Here is a 16,990-nt window from a genome sequence, read left to right on the forward strand (position 1 = left end):
TAGGGGGTGACACTTTCCCTCTCAATCTCTCTGTCTCTCTGTCTCTCTCTCTCCCTCTGGCAAGCACACAGGCTCTGAGGCAAAAACTAAAAAAAATGCCAATTTTCCACAAAATTATTTGCAATTTTAATGCAATTCTTTAAAAACAGTATTATTATAAAATGTATATGATAAGTAAAGGAATTGGAATAGTCAGTACAATTTTGAAAAGAAAAAAATAAAATGGGAAAAATTGTTCTCTGTTATTTCAGGACTCATGTAGCTATCATAATTCAATCTGTGGTATCCCCAGAGAGAAAACCACACAGATCACTGGAAAGAAACAGAGAATCAGAAAAAGACCCATCCATATATGCCTATAAATGCGTATTTTTTACATAGGCAACAAAGATCCAAAAGCAATTCAATGAAGAATGATAGTCTTTTTAACAAATGATCCTGAAACAATTGAATATTCATGGGGGAAAAATGAACTCAAATTTTAGTCTCATACTTTATACACAAAGTAATTCTAGATATTTTATAGACTTAAGTGTAAGAGATAAAACTATGAAACTTTTTGAACCAAAATATAAGAGTAAAATCTTTGGTCTGACAGAGTTAAGCAAATAGTTCTTGGACTTTTTACCAAAAGCATGATTCATAAAAGAAAAAAAAATAGCAGTTTCTCTGTGACAAACCATGTTAAAAGGAATAAAAGAAAAACTATAGAATGTGAGAGAATATTGCAAATCACAAAACCACAAAGACAAAGGAGTAGAGTCTAGACCACATTAAGAACTATAAAAACTTAATCAATGGTAAAACAAATGACATATTTAACATATAAATACATGAAGATATATTCTACATGAAATATAGAAGACAAACACATTAAGGGATGTTCACCATCATTAGTCATTAGGAAATACAAATTAAGTCTATAATGAGATATCAGTATACCATCAGAATGACTGCAATATTATATTCTTACCACACCTAATGCTGTAAAGTATGTGAAGAAATTGGGTGATTCGTATCTTGCTAGAGAAATGTAAATTGGTGCAACTATTCTGGAAGAGAGTGGCAGGTCAGCAGGTGGGTGGAGATTAAGGCAGCTGGGTCCCAAATGGTTGACTGCACAATTCAAGTCCCAGACCTAGAAGTTTGAAAATCATGTTAGTCACATGTGCATTCATGTCCAAAATCCTGAGAGGATAATGGAGGAGAAGGGATTGTGACACAACCATCCTCCCTGTCCCTCCCCTTTTCCCTCCCCCTCCCCTTCCCCTTTTTCTCCCTCTCCCTTCCCCTCCCTCCCTCTCTCTCTCTCTCTTTCTCTCTCCCCAGACACATGCCCCATGAAGGCACATGTCCCATAGCAAACAAACAATCAAAAACTAAACATGCGACTACAGATGAAGCAGTGATTGCATTACTTAACATTTATCTCAAAGAAATGAAGACCTATTTTCACACAAAAACCTATAGCAGACTATTTAGATAGATTCATTCACAGTAGTCCCATGCTGCAAAAACTCTCATGACCTTCTCTAGGTGAATTGTTATACAAACTAGAATGCATTCACACCAAAGAATACTACTCAGCAATAAAAAGGCTCAAAAAATAGATATACCACTCTGGATAAATCTTCAGACAATTATCCTGAACAAATCCTCAAAAGTCATATCCTACATTATTTCATTCATTTATATACCATTTCAAAACTACAACACTGTAGAAATGGATAACAGATTTGTGTTTGTCAGGATGTTAAAGATAAGAATAGATGTTTATGGTAATAGATGTGGTTATGAAAGAGACACACGTGATATCTTTATGGTGGAAATGGTCTATAACTTAACCATGCCAATGTCAATATCTTAGTTTTTAACTTTCATAGTTTTCTAAGATGCTACCATTGGGGAAAACTGAGTAAAAGGTAGATGGAATACCTCTATATTAATTTTCACACTTTATGTGACTCTATAACTTTCTCAATAATAAGGTCAATTACAAAATATCCATCTTTAGTATTTAATATAATTCAATAGTTAGTGATATGCTAGTCACTAAAAACATTTTTCCTAGGACCACTGAAAGCTCAGCTGTCCACTGATTATCATTTTGCTTTGATTACTCAAATTTACTTCCTAATTCATTTTGTGCCTGAGTGCATCTTAGCTAGGAAAGCTGTATGAAGTATGTATAATTTTAAGTGTGATCTATGTCAGAATGTTATGTGACCTTTTAAAAATAGTTTGTATTTATTTCTTCCATAAGGAAAAAAAAAGAGAGAGAGAGAGAGAGAAACAGAGAGACAGAAAGACATTACCCTCAACAGGATCTCATCACCATGATTTACTCCCAGTCCCAGACAGCCCCAGATTATTAACCCACACTTGCATGCATACTCAGGAAGGTCCCTGAATGCAAACCTGAAATCTTTTCTTGTGGGTCAGTGTCACATTGCCCCACTTTTTACTACTGTGCTGCCATCCAGCCCAGCAATTTTTATCTCATACTTCCAGAGAAGGAGTTAAAATGTCTTGGCATTTTAGAATACATGTTCTTTTATAGAGTACTTATTATTACTGTGATTGTTATTCTGTGAAATCTCTGTTATTGTGTGAATAAGATATAAATTCCTGAATTGAAATAATTTGCTTAAAAAAGCCACATAAGAATTGATAAAAATCTAAATAATGTGTTTCAAACTCTAAAGGCAATTCTAAATAATGAACTCCAGTAGTGAGTCTTTTTAAATTTTCATTTAAAAATTTTTGAGAGCTGTATTATCATAATAAACATGTGAAATATCAGCAAGAGAAATGAAGTAACTAACATGCATTTGATACTAAAACACCAGGTGATTATGTTTAATTTTTCATTTATTTTTCACATCAGTTCTCAATAATAATGAAGCAAATATTATTCCTACTACTCAGTAGAGAAACTGAGATTCAGTGAAATTGAATTTTTACTCAAGGTGAAACAGATAATAAGTGCAAAAGCTAATATTCTAAAATACACACTCTCTCAATACATTAGGGTGATTCAAATGTTAAGGGAAAATAACCAGGATGTTTAAATTATAAAATGTTTACTTTTCCAAACTGACATAAATTTTTTGTCTTGGATATATATGTAGAAGAAATATTTAGAAAGCTCAAACTGTGTCAGCCATTATTTAATCCAATCAAATGATCTCAGATACTAAAAATGTACTGATATTTTTTTCTATTCAGTCTTAAACAACACCCCTTGAAATATTATCTGACATAGATATCCCTCTCTTTTCTAGATTTCTTTCAGTAGTGACATTATTTTGTGAATACTGCTGAAAATAATCCTCCAGACATTCTGGCCCCCTAAAAAGCTTGGTTCCAGCATGTCACTAGTGATTTATGGCTACTCACTACTTGGCATCATCAAAGGGCTAGAATATATATTTGCCCTCAGGAAATGAAAAGGAAGCATAAATAAAAATCGCATGGTTGATTGGTCTGTTTCTGGTGAGGTAGGCCACACTTAATAGAAATCACTTTTTTCCCTTTCTCTTTTTCTGGCTTTTTCTATCACTAAAATAAATGGAATTTTTGTCTGGATGCCTTCCCTCATTCCACTTTTAAAATACAATTAAGTGTTAAATTATGTGATGTGAACTCAAATTCTGGAGCTGTCAGGATGAAAATAAGTCCTAGGACATCTTCTGTAGTCAGCTAAGGTCAGATAGAAAGTGTCTCCCGGTCAGGGAAGGAGGGGAGTGGCTGGGTAGAGTACAGCTACACTCCTACATATGGGGAGCTTGTGAGGCCCAGTACCAGCCACAGCAGAGGCCGACAGAAGCTGGATTTCAGAGCTTTGAGGGAATGGTTTATGGTGATTGAATACACACAGACACACACAGTTGAGGTTCTATTTTCAAGTTTTTTTTAATGATCCCCATGCCTTCAAAACATTGAAATGGGTAGGCTCCATGACCTGATGTTTAAGGCCGCCAGATCCCACGTGGCCAATGGTCTGGCTGGAGTCCTGGACCTGGTGGCTTGAGGAACATGAAGAACTTGTATGCCCATATGCCCCAAATCCTGAAAGGATGGAAAAGAAGGAATTGTAGTGTGCCCATGCCTTATGGGGAGTACTATCATCTCTCTTATCACTCTCTCTGTATCTCTGGAGAGCACGCACATCCTCTAGTATAAAAAGAAATATTTTAATAATAGTTGAGGAAGATAGATTGATATGGATTCTTCTTCTTCTTCTTCTTCCTCTTCCCCTTCCCCTTCCCCTTCCCCTTCTTCTACTTCTACTTCTACTTCTACTTCTTTTAATGTGTTAAGGGTTTGCCAGGTGATTCTTTTACATGCCTGCATTGGCTGGACTTGGTAGCACTCTGACGTAAAGAAGGCAAGAACTGCACATACTTTTACAGATTATAAACTCAAGGTCAGAAAAGGTAAGGACCTTGTCCACTCAGACCAGGAGAAGTTGCCAGCTCTTTGCTTATTGGATTCTTTGTGATGCTACATGGGGGGAGTTCATCTTTCTCCACATTCCCATCAGGGTGAGAGTATTCCATGTTCAAACTAACTTCTTGCCATTGCCACCTTCAGGGAGGCCAAAGGGAGGGACAGTAAAAGGAACTGTTGTATTAATATAATGGAACAGCTCCTATTTGCCTCTAGTGTTAAAATTCATAGAACTTAGATATAAAGTATTATGTATAAGGTATATCCCTTTTGCATACAGACAGACTAATTACATTAAGAGAGGGTTAATAAACTCATCAGAAACACACAGCTAGTGAATGGAAGCTAAAATGACTTGAAGAAACAAGTCTTCTAGGATTTAAATTTGCTACACTTTTTCAAACTGAGCAAGTGCAATCACCAGAGAAACAGAGAGGAAAATGAGAAATCCATCTCCTCCACTCCTGGGAGGTCATGCTGAAATCCTTTCTCCTCCATTTGTCTCCTGGGATTTGGGGCATGCACACACACATGGGCGGGGTGAGATTCAAGACACTGGCCTCAAACCGTGGTCAGCCAATGAGAGTCCAGCACCTTAACCACTACACCACCTGCTGACAAACTGTTCTTTCCAAAAGTATTTGTATTCAGCTTTCTTATAGAGGAGAACTGAAAAAGAACAAATGCTTTGGTTTGTTTTTTTTTTTAACATTACTTAATTCACCTAAAATTGTCATAAAATCAGTATTATGAACATTCTAAAACTCATAGACGTTATGTTACTTGCATGCAATCACAGAGTTCACTGTTAAAGGTTAGTCAGGGAGATATGCATAAGGGGTCACATGCACACTTGTGGTTTCTCACTTAGTCCATCTTATCTAAAATATAGGAGGTGAAGTCTGAGATCAGTATGCACGTTTCCTAAAGTTTAGGATATCATATGAACATATTACAGCATGATGTTTTATCAGGTTGAAATGAACAAAGAACTCACAGAATTTGTGTGAAGGAAACATGCTTTGGCTTCAGCAAGGTGCCAGTCTAGTGGCAGGAATTCAGTCAATGGTATTCGTGACACAGAAGTTGATGGTGATAATGGTCATGTTGACAATAGACATGGCTATAGTTTGGTTTATCATTGAAGTTATCTATACGCAACAGAGACATTGCTGTCCCCTCTGAGAAAATCAAGTGTTGGAGTCAGAAAAGAAACAAGAAAACTTCAGTTTCATGTTTTCGATTAATTTTACTTGTATCTCATTAATGAGTTGGTGTGTTCTAAGAGAAAAAAACATGTCTTAATTTCACTTTAGAAACCTATAGATTACCATTGCATCTACTCAGGAATATATAGATTGTCGGGAAAAATAAAAAGCATTTTATGAAGCATTCCTTTTACATTGCTAATAACTCATACACAAAGGAAGGAAGTAGTTTGAATAGTTTCCTTGGGCAATTAGTGAATAAAGATCTTGTGATGAAGAGGTTATCCCAGATTATCCAAATGGACCCAGGATAATCTCAAGGCTCCTTATAAAAGGAGGTAACAAAGTAGTAAAGAGAGAAATGAAAAGGCAAGCAGGGGTTGGAGTGACCCAGTTTTGATAATGGAGAAAGACACCCTCAGCCCTAGGGAAGCTGGGGAGGGCAAGGAGGGAGTCTCCTCCAGAGCCTGCAGAGGAAGAGCTCCTCCAGCACCTGGACTTTAGGCCCGAGACTCCCGAACTGTGGACTGTGCAGGTACCGTGTTTTAGGCTGGTGAATCTATGGCTAATGTCTCTTATCAGCAGAAGGAAACTAAATCAGCTGGAAACATGCAGGGCTCAAGGAGAACAGCCATAACTAAAATGATTTTTGTGTTGCTCTCCTTTCCCTTTTTATCTGTTCTTTTTAAAAGTTCATCTGTTTCTTCGAGGAGAGAGAGAGAGACACCGCAGCAGGATCTTGGGTGCAGTCAGCCCTGGAATACAGGCTCAGGATCCTCAGGGAGCTCTCTGGACATGACTCCAGAACCTTCCTATATGGGTCAGTCTCCCAGAGTAGAGCATTTCACTACTGCACAGCACTGCACCTTTTCTTATCCAAGCCTGGCTCCTTATCACCTCAGCCACCGCCACCGATGTAAGTGAGAGACAGTAAGAAAAGGTGGAAAGGAGTGACACAGATCAAAGGAGAAATATATATATATGTATATATAATTTGAAATACATATTAGTATTTAGATATATATATAAATATTTAGAAATATATATATTTAGAAATATATAAAATATATATTTAGAAATATATGTAATATATAAATATATATTAGGAATATAGTTATTTAGAAATATGCAAAATATATATTTAGAAATATATATATATTTAGAAATGTGTGTGTATATGTGTGTATATATATATGTGTGTGTGTATATATGTATGTGTGTGATATGTATGTGTGTGTTGTATATATATACACACACACACATACATACATATACATATGTATATTTAGGTAGAAAGAGTATTACATAGCTGTCTTTACCTAAGAGAAGAAAGAAGAAATTATAGTCTTGAAATAAAAGAATAAATCAACAAAAATTTTTGAGAGACCAAACAAGATATTCTTCATTTCAATTTGCCATTACAAGACATTTAAATCTCATCCATTCCTCAATTCAACACAATCAGAATCCTACACGAATCACTCAGATTGAAAAAATGTTCTTCCCAACGTCTAATACTCCACATGTCCAAACTAAAGTGATGTCTTCTGTGTCTCCCCACCAAAAAAAAAAAAAAATCAAACAAATTCCTGCAACAAATGGTAACCTTTTTCTCGGTTCTGTATTCACAATTTTGAGAAATTCACTTAGCCATTCGAACTATGAGCCTTGATTTTTTTCTCATCAGCCACTCTTTCTCTTTTCTTATTGTTAGGGCTATCTATCAGCAATCCTGAGTTTGTTCCTTCCTCACTCTCTTCATTCTTTCTTGCCTTAATATTTGCCTTAAATATTTTTCTGGGGTTGCAAATGCTGATCTCTTCCTTCAGTTTAGTGACACTATTGCCATGTTCATCATCCCAAAACAAACCTTTGACCACATCTCTATGTGGATGATGGCAGAGATTGTTGAAACTTAAGCAGCACAAGAAGACACTCACGTGGTAAGGAAGAGGCAGTTGCAGTAAATTAGGTAGGAGTGTCAGAGTAGGGAATGGGGAGGCCTGGGCACGGTGGTGTGGAAATAGCTGAGATACATATAGGAGGACAGATCATTGTTGTGTAGTTCAGACAAGAGCAGCACTTTCCTCAGTGTTTGAAAGAGAGTTACACATAAAGGGTGGAAACTAAAATGTATCCTGGGATGTTGGATCAATGGAGATAGTAGCGAACTCTTTATTGTTGATATAGATATACAGATAGCCTACTCAAAGTACTCAAATTGAAAAAATGTTCTTGCTAACTTCTAATACTCTACATGTTCAAACCTAAAATTATTTCTTCTTTCCCAAATTTAAAACAAAATCAAACAAAATCCTATACCAAATGATAACCTTGTCTCTGTTGTGTATTCACAATTTTGAGAAATTCACTTAGTCTCTCAAATGAGCCTTAGTATTTTTTATCAACCACTTTTTCTCTTTTGTTATTCTTGTGGTATTTATACATACGCATTAGTAAATGTGTCTGTACAAAAACTATTTTATGTCCAGTTATAGGGGCTGAAGGAAGTGTCAGTTCAAGATCCATTTACATTGCCAGTATGTAGGCCTTGACTTCTGAATACCATGCCACAGGTAAGGGATCCTTGGAGAAATGACTGAATCCAAGTGCTTAGTGAGGAAAGGAAAAACATGAACCCAGAACATCTTATTGTGTCTCTAGCAAGGAAGTGCTTCATAAATAATTGTGACCTGTCAAAATCACAAGATGGAAGACATCTTGGAAGTTTTCTCATTGGTCAAGTGGGTTATGATTTGACTGTCTAAACAAATAATGGCCATATTTCAGTCTACTTGATCATGCCTGGTATGCTCATGCCCCTGACTGACTGTAGAACTGGGGAGAGGATTAAGGCATGAAGACCCTGTCAAGGGTGCTTTGCCTCTCTTTCTGTCTAGATCATAAAAAAAAAAAAGGAAAGAAAGAAAGAAGGAAAAAAGGAAAAGAAAGACAGATAGAAAGAGAAAAGATGAAGGAAGGAAGAGAGAAAAGAAAGAAAGAAAAAGAGAAAGAAGGAAATCATAAAAAAGTCATAAAAGGTCATGACCCTGTGATTAAGGTAGGAATTGGTGAATCCGTCTGATTATGAACAAATCAATAAGCATTTTGAAAAAGAATCAGATATTTACATCATCTCAAAATGTCACCCCTAAAATATTTACTGAGTTACACAGATAAAAAGAATTGTGTCACATTGCAGAAGTCTGGAAGACTGCACACTAATTGAGTAATCAAAAATAACTAATGGGACAAATTGAAATTGGGACCCCCTCAATGGGAAGCAATGAAGGACCCTGGCTCCTCTCTGTTCAACTGGGACCCAAATATGAAATCGAGGACATTCTGCAAAATAACTGGCCTATATGTAATGCGTAACATTTGTGAAAATCAAGGAAAGTGCGAGGACATACTCCAGATTGACAGCCATGACAACTGAATACATTTGTTTCTGTATTTGATCTTTGTACTAAATGGAACATTTTGGGAGACCATTGCCAAAAATTAAATGGGGTTCTACCTATTTAATTTTAAGAGTATATTGATGTTAGTTTCCTGGTTTTGATCATGGCAGTGTAGTTATACAGGAAAATGTCCTTATTTGTAGTGAATACATACTAAAATATTCAGTGGTAATGAGGCATCCTGTCAGTGACTTACCCTCAGAAGATTCAGGGGGAAAAAAAGTGTTCTTTGTACTGTACTTGCAATTTTACTGTACGTTTGAGATTGTGTCAAAGAAAACCTTTTAAAAATGTTTGATGGCTCCTTAATGCCTGTGGACATAATTTTGCTACATTAATATGCCATTCTCATTTAGTCCTTGCCTACCATGTTCTTTCTGAAAGACTATCTTCATTCATGTTGGCTTTTTGTGAGCTAAGATAAATACCATTGCGTGAGGTCTCAACATTTATAGGGTCTTAGAGGTAAAGTAAGTTGGTGAAATCTTGATAAGCATAGCTTAGAAGGAAGTAGATGACAAGCCAAAAAGAAAAGAAAAGAACTAGAAAATCTTGCCCTGGGACAGAAAAAGTTTGCAACTGTCTAATGTTTCTAAGAATAACCAGAAAGCCCCGTGTGCCCTATGCACCAGCTTAATAGAACAGCTTCTGTTTCCCTAAAGATGCACTATTCTTTGTGACTTTTTGTTTGTTTTCATGCTTTTTCATGTACTTGGGTGGCCCTTACCTTACTCCTCCATCTTTCAATCTCTTACTTAATTCTCTTAGAAAATGTCTGCCCATCTTTCAAGATCAACAATCTCTCCGGGGCACAGAAAAAGTTCTTCCTAATCCTCCCATCATGCTATGTATAATATAAGTCTGTTATAACTCTAGGTTACACCACAATTATGTTTATCAATGTATGTCCTGCACTGGAATGTGAGTTTCCAGAGGATAAACATTAGCTCATGTATATCCTTTTAGCTTTTACCGATACTGCAGCAACTCACCCATTGTAAACACTCACTGAGTGTCACTGACTTACTAAATGAATGAATGAGTTTTGAGTGGATTAATGAATGAGTGGTAGATGAACGACATAACAGTTCGGATTAGAGTGAAAAATCATTAACTAATTTGTTCTTTATTGGGGTTTGTGAAAGAGTATCGATGTTGGATTTTCATATGTTTTTGCAATAGCAATGATTTATTAAGTTTTCACAAAGTTTTACAGATATAAATTTGGTTTCCTTCTTAGGATTTGAATAAAAACTTTATGTGGTGGGAGAAGTTGAGGATGGTAATGATTTGAAAGGATGATGATAAGAAGATCTGGAATGTAAAGTTCTCTTACAGGTTATGAAGCTACAACCCAAATCAGACCAATGGAGATATATCAGTCCTATCACTCCTGTGTTCACTCATCTCTAGTTACAGTAGTGTTTAGTGTGCAATCGACTTTTACAACATGTTGAGGCAAAATACACATAGTGTTAGTCTTTTGATAATTTATGGAGGAGGGGAGAATGCACTACAGATTTCTGAGTCTTTGCTACTTCAACCCAAAAATTTCAAAGGACTTACAAAGTAAAAATTTATTTGGAATTATATACAAAAGTATCAGAAGAATGTGCTCAATATTTAAGAAAGGGTTCTAGACCTGTTATAAGAATTTTATAAGGACAAAATTTTACATGTTCTCAGCTTACGTGAAAAGTTGGATAATGCCAAGTGAAACAAGCCAGGCACAGGAAGACAGATACTGTAGGATTTCACTTAAATGTGGAAGCTAAAAATGTCAGTCTTAAAGAAACAGTAGAATCCTGGTTACCAGGGGCAGGAGAAGAGGGAGAGGGCTGAAGAGAGGGAAGGTGTTGATCAAAGGGTCAAAAGACTCAGACTGAAGGAATAAATTTTAGTCAGCTTTTGCATTGCTTGGTGAACAGAGTTAATAATAACGTCCATTTCAAAATAGCTATGAGATACATTTTTAATGTTCTCATCACAAAAAAAAATAAGTTGGTCAGATGATGGATATGTTCATTAACTTCACTGGATCTTCCTACAGCACATACATAGATCAAAGCATCACATTGTGCCCAACAAACGCACCTCGGTATTATTTTATTGTTTTTCAAAACAATAAATAAATGTACACAAAAAAGAACCAGCTCTGTGGATTAGAGGTTAAGGGAGCTGGACCCCACATGACCAAACTCACAGTTCAAATTCCAGCCCAAGTGGCATGAAAAATATTCCAGATGGTTGCCCACGAGTGCTCAAATCCTGACAGAATAGAAAAATACAGAGGAGGGACTGCAGCATGACTACACCACATTGACGGATGCTTTTTCTCTTACTCTCTCTGTCTGTGGTGAGTGCTCATGCCCATTAGCAAATTTAAAAACAGCTTTTGAAATTTTGGATTTTTTTTTTTTTTTTTTTTACCATAGGGTATGTGCACTCTCTTGAGATAGATCGGAGACTGACAGAGAGAGGGAAAGTGAGAAACCACTCCCCTCTGGGGGAATGGCTATACTGTAATCCCATCTTCTCCATTCTCCTCTCAGAATTTTGGGCATGCACTCACATGCACCAGGATGATTTGAGGTTGCCACGTCCAGGACTCAAATCACAGAGATGGTCATGTGGGACCTAGTTGCATTAAGCTTCACATAGCCTACTGGTCTGGATAATTCTTCTCTTCAAAGTGTATTTCTGACAGACAAATCTACTTTAAAACATAACATAAAATACTTCATAAGCTCTTTCATTATAGGATTGAGTCTCATTCATCTTAAAATATCTTCCGTTGACCTAAAACCTGTACTTTCTAAGTTCTTATTCCTGGGTGAATAAATAAAAGTAAAAACATTTTTTTTTTAATCACAGCAGTACACAATCTTAGCCAACAGTATTTATGTAACTTCTTTGAGTTTTGCAAAATTCCATTCTTTGAGTATTTTTATCCTATAAGTGTACCTAACTAAAATGTGGTAAACATGTTTGATGCATGGATTGGATTATTTATATCAATATATATTTATGATACAGGGTGAATTATTTATATGAAGTTAGAACAGGGTTCCTTTCAGAGTGTGTATGTGAAGATGATTACTTTATGTTTCCCTTTCTCTATTTAATCTAAACCAGGTTCTTGGTATTAGTGAAATTTTTATTTATTTATTTATTTATTTTGCTTCAGAAAAATGATATGTACCCAGCCTTTTGAAGTGCAAGCATTCAAGTAAAACTTAGGTGCCCTCTAAACCACACTGTGATGATGAAAACGAATGGAAGCTTTGTACTCATACAGACTTTTCCAATGAAGCTTTGAAAACTATTTCATAAACCTACTCTCGTTAATCCCCTCACCAGGCCAAGCTACACAACGTAGAGATGGTAAACCAATAAATCTCTCAAAATAAAGGCAAAATTTTTTAAAAGAACATTATCTTCTTCTGATGCATCTTTCTTAAAAAAGAAAACTTACACTAATTACATATCAACTTTATGAATGTTATTAAATGGTGGAGAGAGAGTTAAGAATTTAAAATATTGGTTCTCCACTCTCCATTGTTCCATTAATTTGTCTATTTTGTAGAGAATGACGATGTCCAACCCGACTCCTTCACTGGATTTTTTTGAAAATCAAACACTAAATTGTTTCAAAAAAATCAACAGAAACCAGAAAATTAGAGAAATAATCTATGCAAGATGCTAATCAGTACTCAGCAGTAATAATTTGGAGGAGTTGTGACTATATATGGCATTTCCTTTGTCCCTTTCAGTTATTCTTTCTACCGCAGCAGAGCGGGCATGAGCCTCTCACCTTCAAACCTGGAGGGTTTCCATCTGTCTTTGAATTAAGGCCAATACGTTGAAGTAGCGAGGCCTCCAGGGCTATCCCTGTCTGATCCGTGTCTCTGGGGGTGACATTCCGCTGTGATTTCTCTCACCTTGTACTTTGGTCTCACCTACCTGCTTCCAGGCCTCAGGGGCTTCCTCTCCATGCTGACCTATGGCATGCCTGACTGGCCCGAACGGTCTTCCTGTACGTTGCTTGTGACGCCAGCCTTCCCTACTTCGGCAATCACCTTGAGGATATTATTACTTCATCGGATTATCCGTCCCTACCTCTAAGGCCAGGTTTAATACCCCTCGGCATTTATAAGACCTCCTAACACTATGCTGTTTTCCCTCGAATAACACTTCAGAAAGGACAAGCCTACTTGTGATTGTGTCACTATTTAATCTGTACTTGTTTTCTCCTCTAAATTCTAACCTCTATGTAAGCATGATTTTGCTTCAGTTCATCAAAACATCTTAATTTCCAAGTACCAATGCCTGGCACTAAACAAATATTAGCTTAATTAATATATCAGAGACAAAAGTGGGTTCCCAAAGGGCATAAAAAACTATTATGTTTTCTGAGAAACTTCCAAGCTTAAATTGAGGGTTTATTGTTTACTTCTGAGAAACTTAATCTACTCCTTAACATAAGTGGCCACTGTTCGTATTGCTTTGAGTTAGAAAATTCAAATGATGGTATGAAGGTCAGCACTGAGGCACAGCAGAGATTCTCTGTTTAGCGAAACTGGATGCCCAAGATCAGAGGTGCTAGATAACTGGGACAGGATCATGGCACGAGGAGACCCTGTGGGTGCTCATTTTCTCCCTCCCTTTTTCTCTCTCCCTCTCTCTCTCATTTTCACATGCATACACACACACACACACACACACACACACAATCTAAAATAAAGACAAAAAACATTTTAGAGGTGTGACAAGAGATATCAATCTAATTCACTGATTTTCCCAAATGGATACTTTCCTGATATCTGAAATATTCCTTCTCTCTGATATTATAAAAATGAGTTACACAAAAATTTCACAATATAATTTTATTGTATAAGTGGAAAAAGTGAAAATGAGTTCATCTGATATATTTTACCTTTTAATATTAATCCTTTATAGCAACATTTACAACTGATTCCTGTTGGCAAAAAATAATGGAATGAAATAATGCAGTTTTTGTAAATCTTTAGTTAATACATATTAATTTAGGTTTTTTGAGATTTAGGATAGGTATTTCACGATTTTCAGAAGCCTCTTCTAATTCATTTTGTTAAGGAGAATATTCAAATCAGTTTAGATTTTCTGTTTATATGTCAACTAATGGTACTAGTCTAGAACACATATTAGGTCCTGGAGAAAATTTGAAATTAAAAGTCCACTTAGATAACTATCATAGTTTGTCTTGTGGATCTTTTTATCTTATATCAGGAAAGAACATTTAAAAACTGGGCTTTGGGACCAGCAGGTGGTAGATGGTTAAGGTACTGGATGTCCACATAGCCAACCACAGTTTGAGTCCTGGACCTGGTGACTTGCTTTCTCACTTTCTCTGTCTCTCTTTCTCTCTCGCTCTCATGAGTTTACTTGCCCTATAACAAATTAAAAATAATAATTGGACCAGCAGATGGCATAATGATTACATTGCTGGACTCCCACATAGTCAACTGTGGAAAATTCATGCAGGCCCTTGTGCTTATGCATGTGTGCCCAAAATCCCAAGAGGAAAATGAAGGAGAAGGGATCGTGATGTGGCCATCACCCCTGGGGGGTGATTTCTTGCTTTCTGTCTCTCTCTGTCTCTCTGGTGAGCGCATAGGCCCAATAGCAATCTCTCTAAAAAGAAAATAATAATGATAATGATAAATAAAATTAAATAAATAATTTCTAAGCAAACGATTGAAGCCTGGGCTCTGATCTGTGCTCATGCACCATGTGCCTTAGCAGGTCACCTCATTCCCCTGGGTCACTGTTTCCTCACCTGCAATCCATTGGATGCCATTGGGTTGGGGCAATAAAAAACCATCAAAATCAAAATAAAATAAAACAGATTGACTGTATTACTGCATGTGTTAGAAAGGAAATTATCATCACTTAGAATTCTCATTGATTTTACTTAAAAAAAAAAAGTCTATTGTGACAGATCATGTACGTCTTTCCATATCTGATTTATTTTATTTCCCCAAGCTCCAGCTCCACACATTCATTCAGATCTAATGTAATCCCCAAGGAACTTCCTTACTTCAGTCCCTGCTGAGATCGGATCAGCCCCTGCAGGACCCTTTTCAGTGAGGCAGAAGATAAGTGTTCTTGATTTTTCCTTAGTTAGCTGCCTGCAGACACTCAGAGAGATTTCATACCAGTATTCAGGTTAACATGGAGAAGGAAATCCTGCCTTATTTGTATATAATATTTGCATATTGTTTTTTATGTTTTTGAAAAAACACTTGATGTTATCAATTTACTGGGAATCAATATCAATTTTTAAAAATTAAAAAGATAATAAACATTCTTTAAGAAAAATCACTCTACCATTTTAATCAGTATTTCGTCTCCTCTACATAGATAAGATGGAGTTCCTCCCCATTTCCTTCACATTAATCTAAACTAATTCCTCAAAAGCTCTGTCCTTAAGAAAGAGCGATCGAAGCTGTTAAGAATAAGTAAGTCCTATGTCCACTTTATCTGCCCTTCAGAAGATACTGGGAGGAATAGTGTGAGATGCTAAATCGAAATAATTACAAAGCGAACAAGATGTACATTGGCCCTTCCTCAAAATACATGAAGAAACTTCCATACTTTCAGGCATGATTCATATCCCAAATTGAACCTTAATATTTCTTTCATAGTAAAATGTCTTAAAAAAAGCATGAGACTTCTGGGATAAGTATTTATTTTTGCTTTTGTTCTTTTTTGGCATTGCACTGGAGGTAGATAATTTCTTTAACTTATATTTAAAATGTTTTAAATTCATAAACCGATAATATCAGTACTTTTTACAGGAAAACAAAAAAGGTATACGCTTTGGATTTCAGTGTTAAGCTCAATACGTTTTCTTTCAAACACGTTTCTAAGCATCTTTGCGGTTAGAAACGATTGTAAGGGCCTGGGGTGAGCTGAGGCTGGTCTGTTTGAAGGTAGCAGTGGTATGGCCGAGGGCTCACTGCTGGCTTTATTTGTTACACCGCTGCTGCCAACATCCGCTGAGAGATGCCGTTAGTTTGGTTGTTTGTGTTGTGGCTACAGTTGGTTCTGAAGGCGTCTATGTACAAAGGTCTCTGCACTGGCCGGGCGTTGAGTTCTGTGGAAGGGAGTCCCGAGTCTTGTTGGGGCAGCCCCTCAAAGTGCAAGTGAAGTTGCTTTTGCTTTCCTATTTTAACTATTTGGGACTTTGATTCCAGCTTTGGGGTGGGGGTGGGGGGGTGTCCTATTACATGTTGTTTACAGTTTTGTTACATTAGTTGGTTTCTTTATTAAGCCAGTTACAAGTTGTGACATGCTGTTAATTCAATCACTAATAACCAGCTCAAATTGCAAATCTATGTTAGCAGGTTGGTGTTGATTAAGCTGTAGCTGCCACGAGCATATTGTTTTAAATGCTTGATAAATTTTACTCTCTGCCATGATAGGCTGCTTACTTTTTCTTCCTCTTCTGTGTAAGCCAAAAAACGTTGTACAAATGCCCCTCTGTGGGTCTTCTGCAGACCTGGCTTATTCCTCTGCTGCAAGGCAGGCTGGCAGCCACTAGAGGGGAGGAGACAGCCGGATTTATTGAAGCCTCACCACAGAGACTGAAGGTGGAGAAGCTGCCAGAGGATGGGGTGCCAAGCCAAGGGGTTTAAATGTATCATAAAGGTTTGCAAAATTAGGGAAAAAATAGGCTTCTTAAGGTATGCCAGAAAGTTGCTTCTAATCAGTTCCAACTAACTGGGGAGGTGGTTAGATGGGTGAATGTATGTACCTGTTAACCCTCAGTCGTAGTCATAAGCATTAGCAAAGATCATCTATGAAATGAGAGTTAACCCTTTG

This window comes from Tupaia chinensis, unplaced genomic scaffold (assembly GCF_000334495.1).
Source record: "Tupaia chinensis unplaced genomic scaffold, TupChi_1.0 Scaffold144276_1, whole genome shotgun sequence".
Classification (NCBI taxonomy): Eukaryota; Metazoa; Chordata; class Mammalia; order Scandentia; family Tupaiidae; genus Tupaia; species Tupaia belangeri.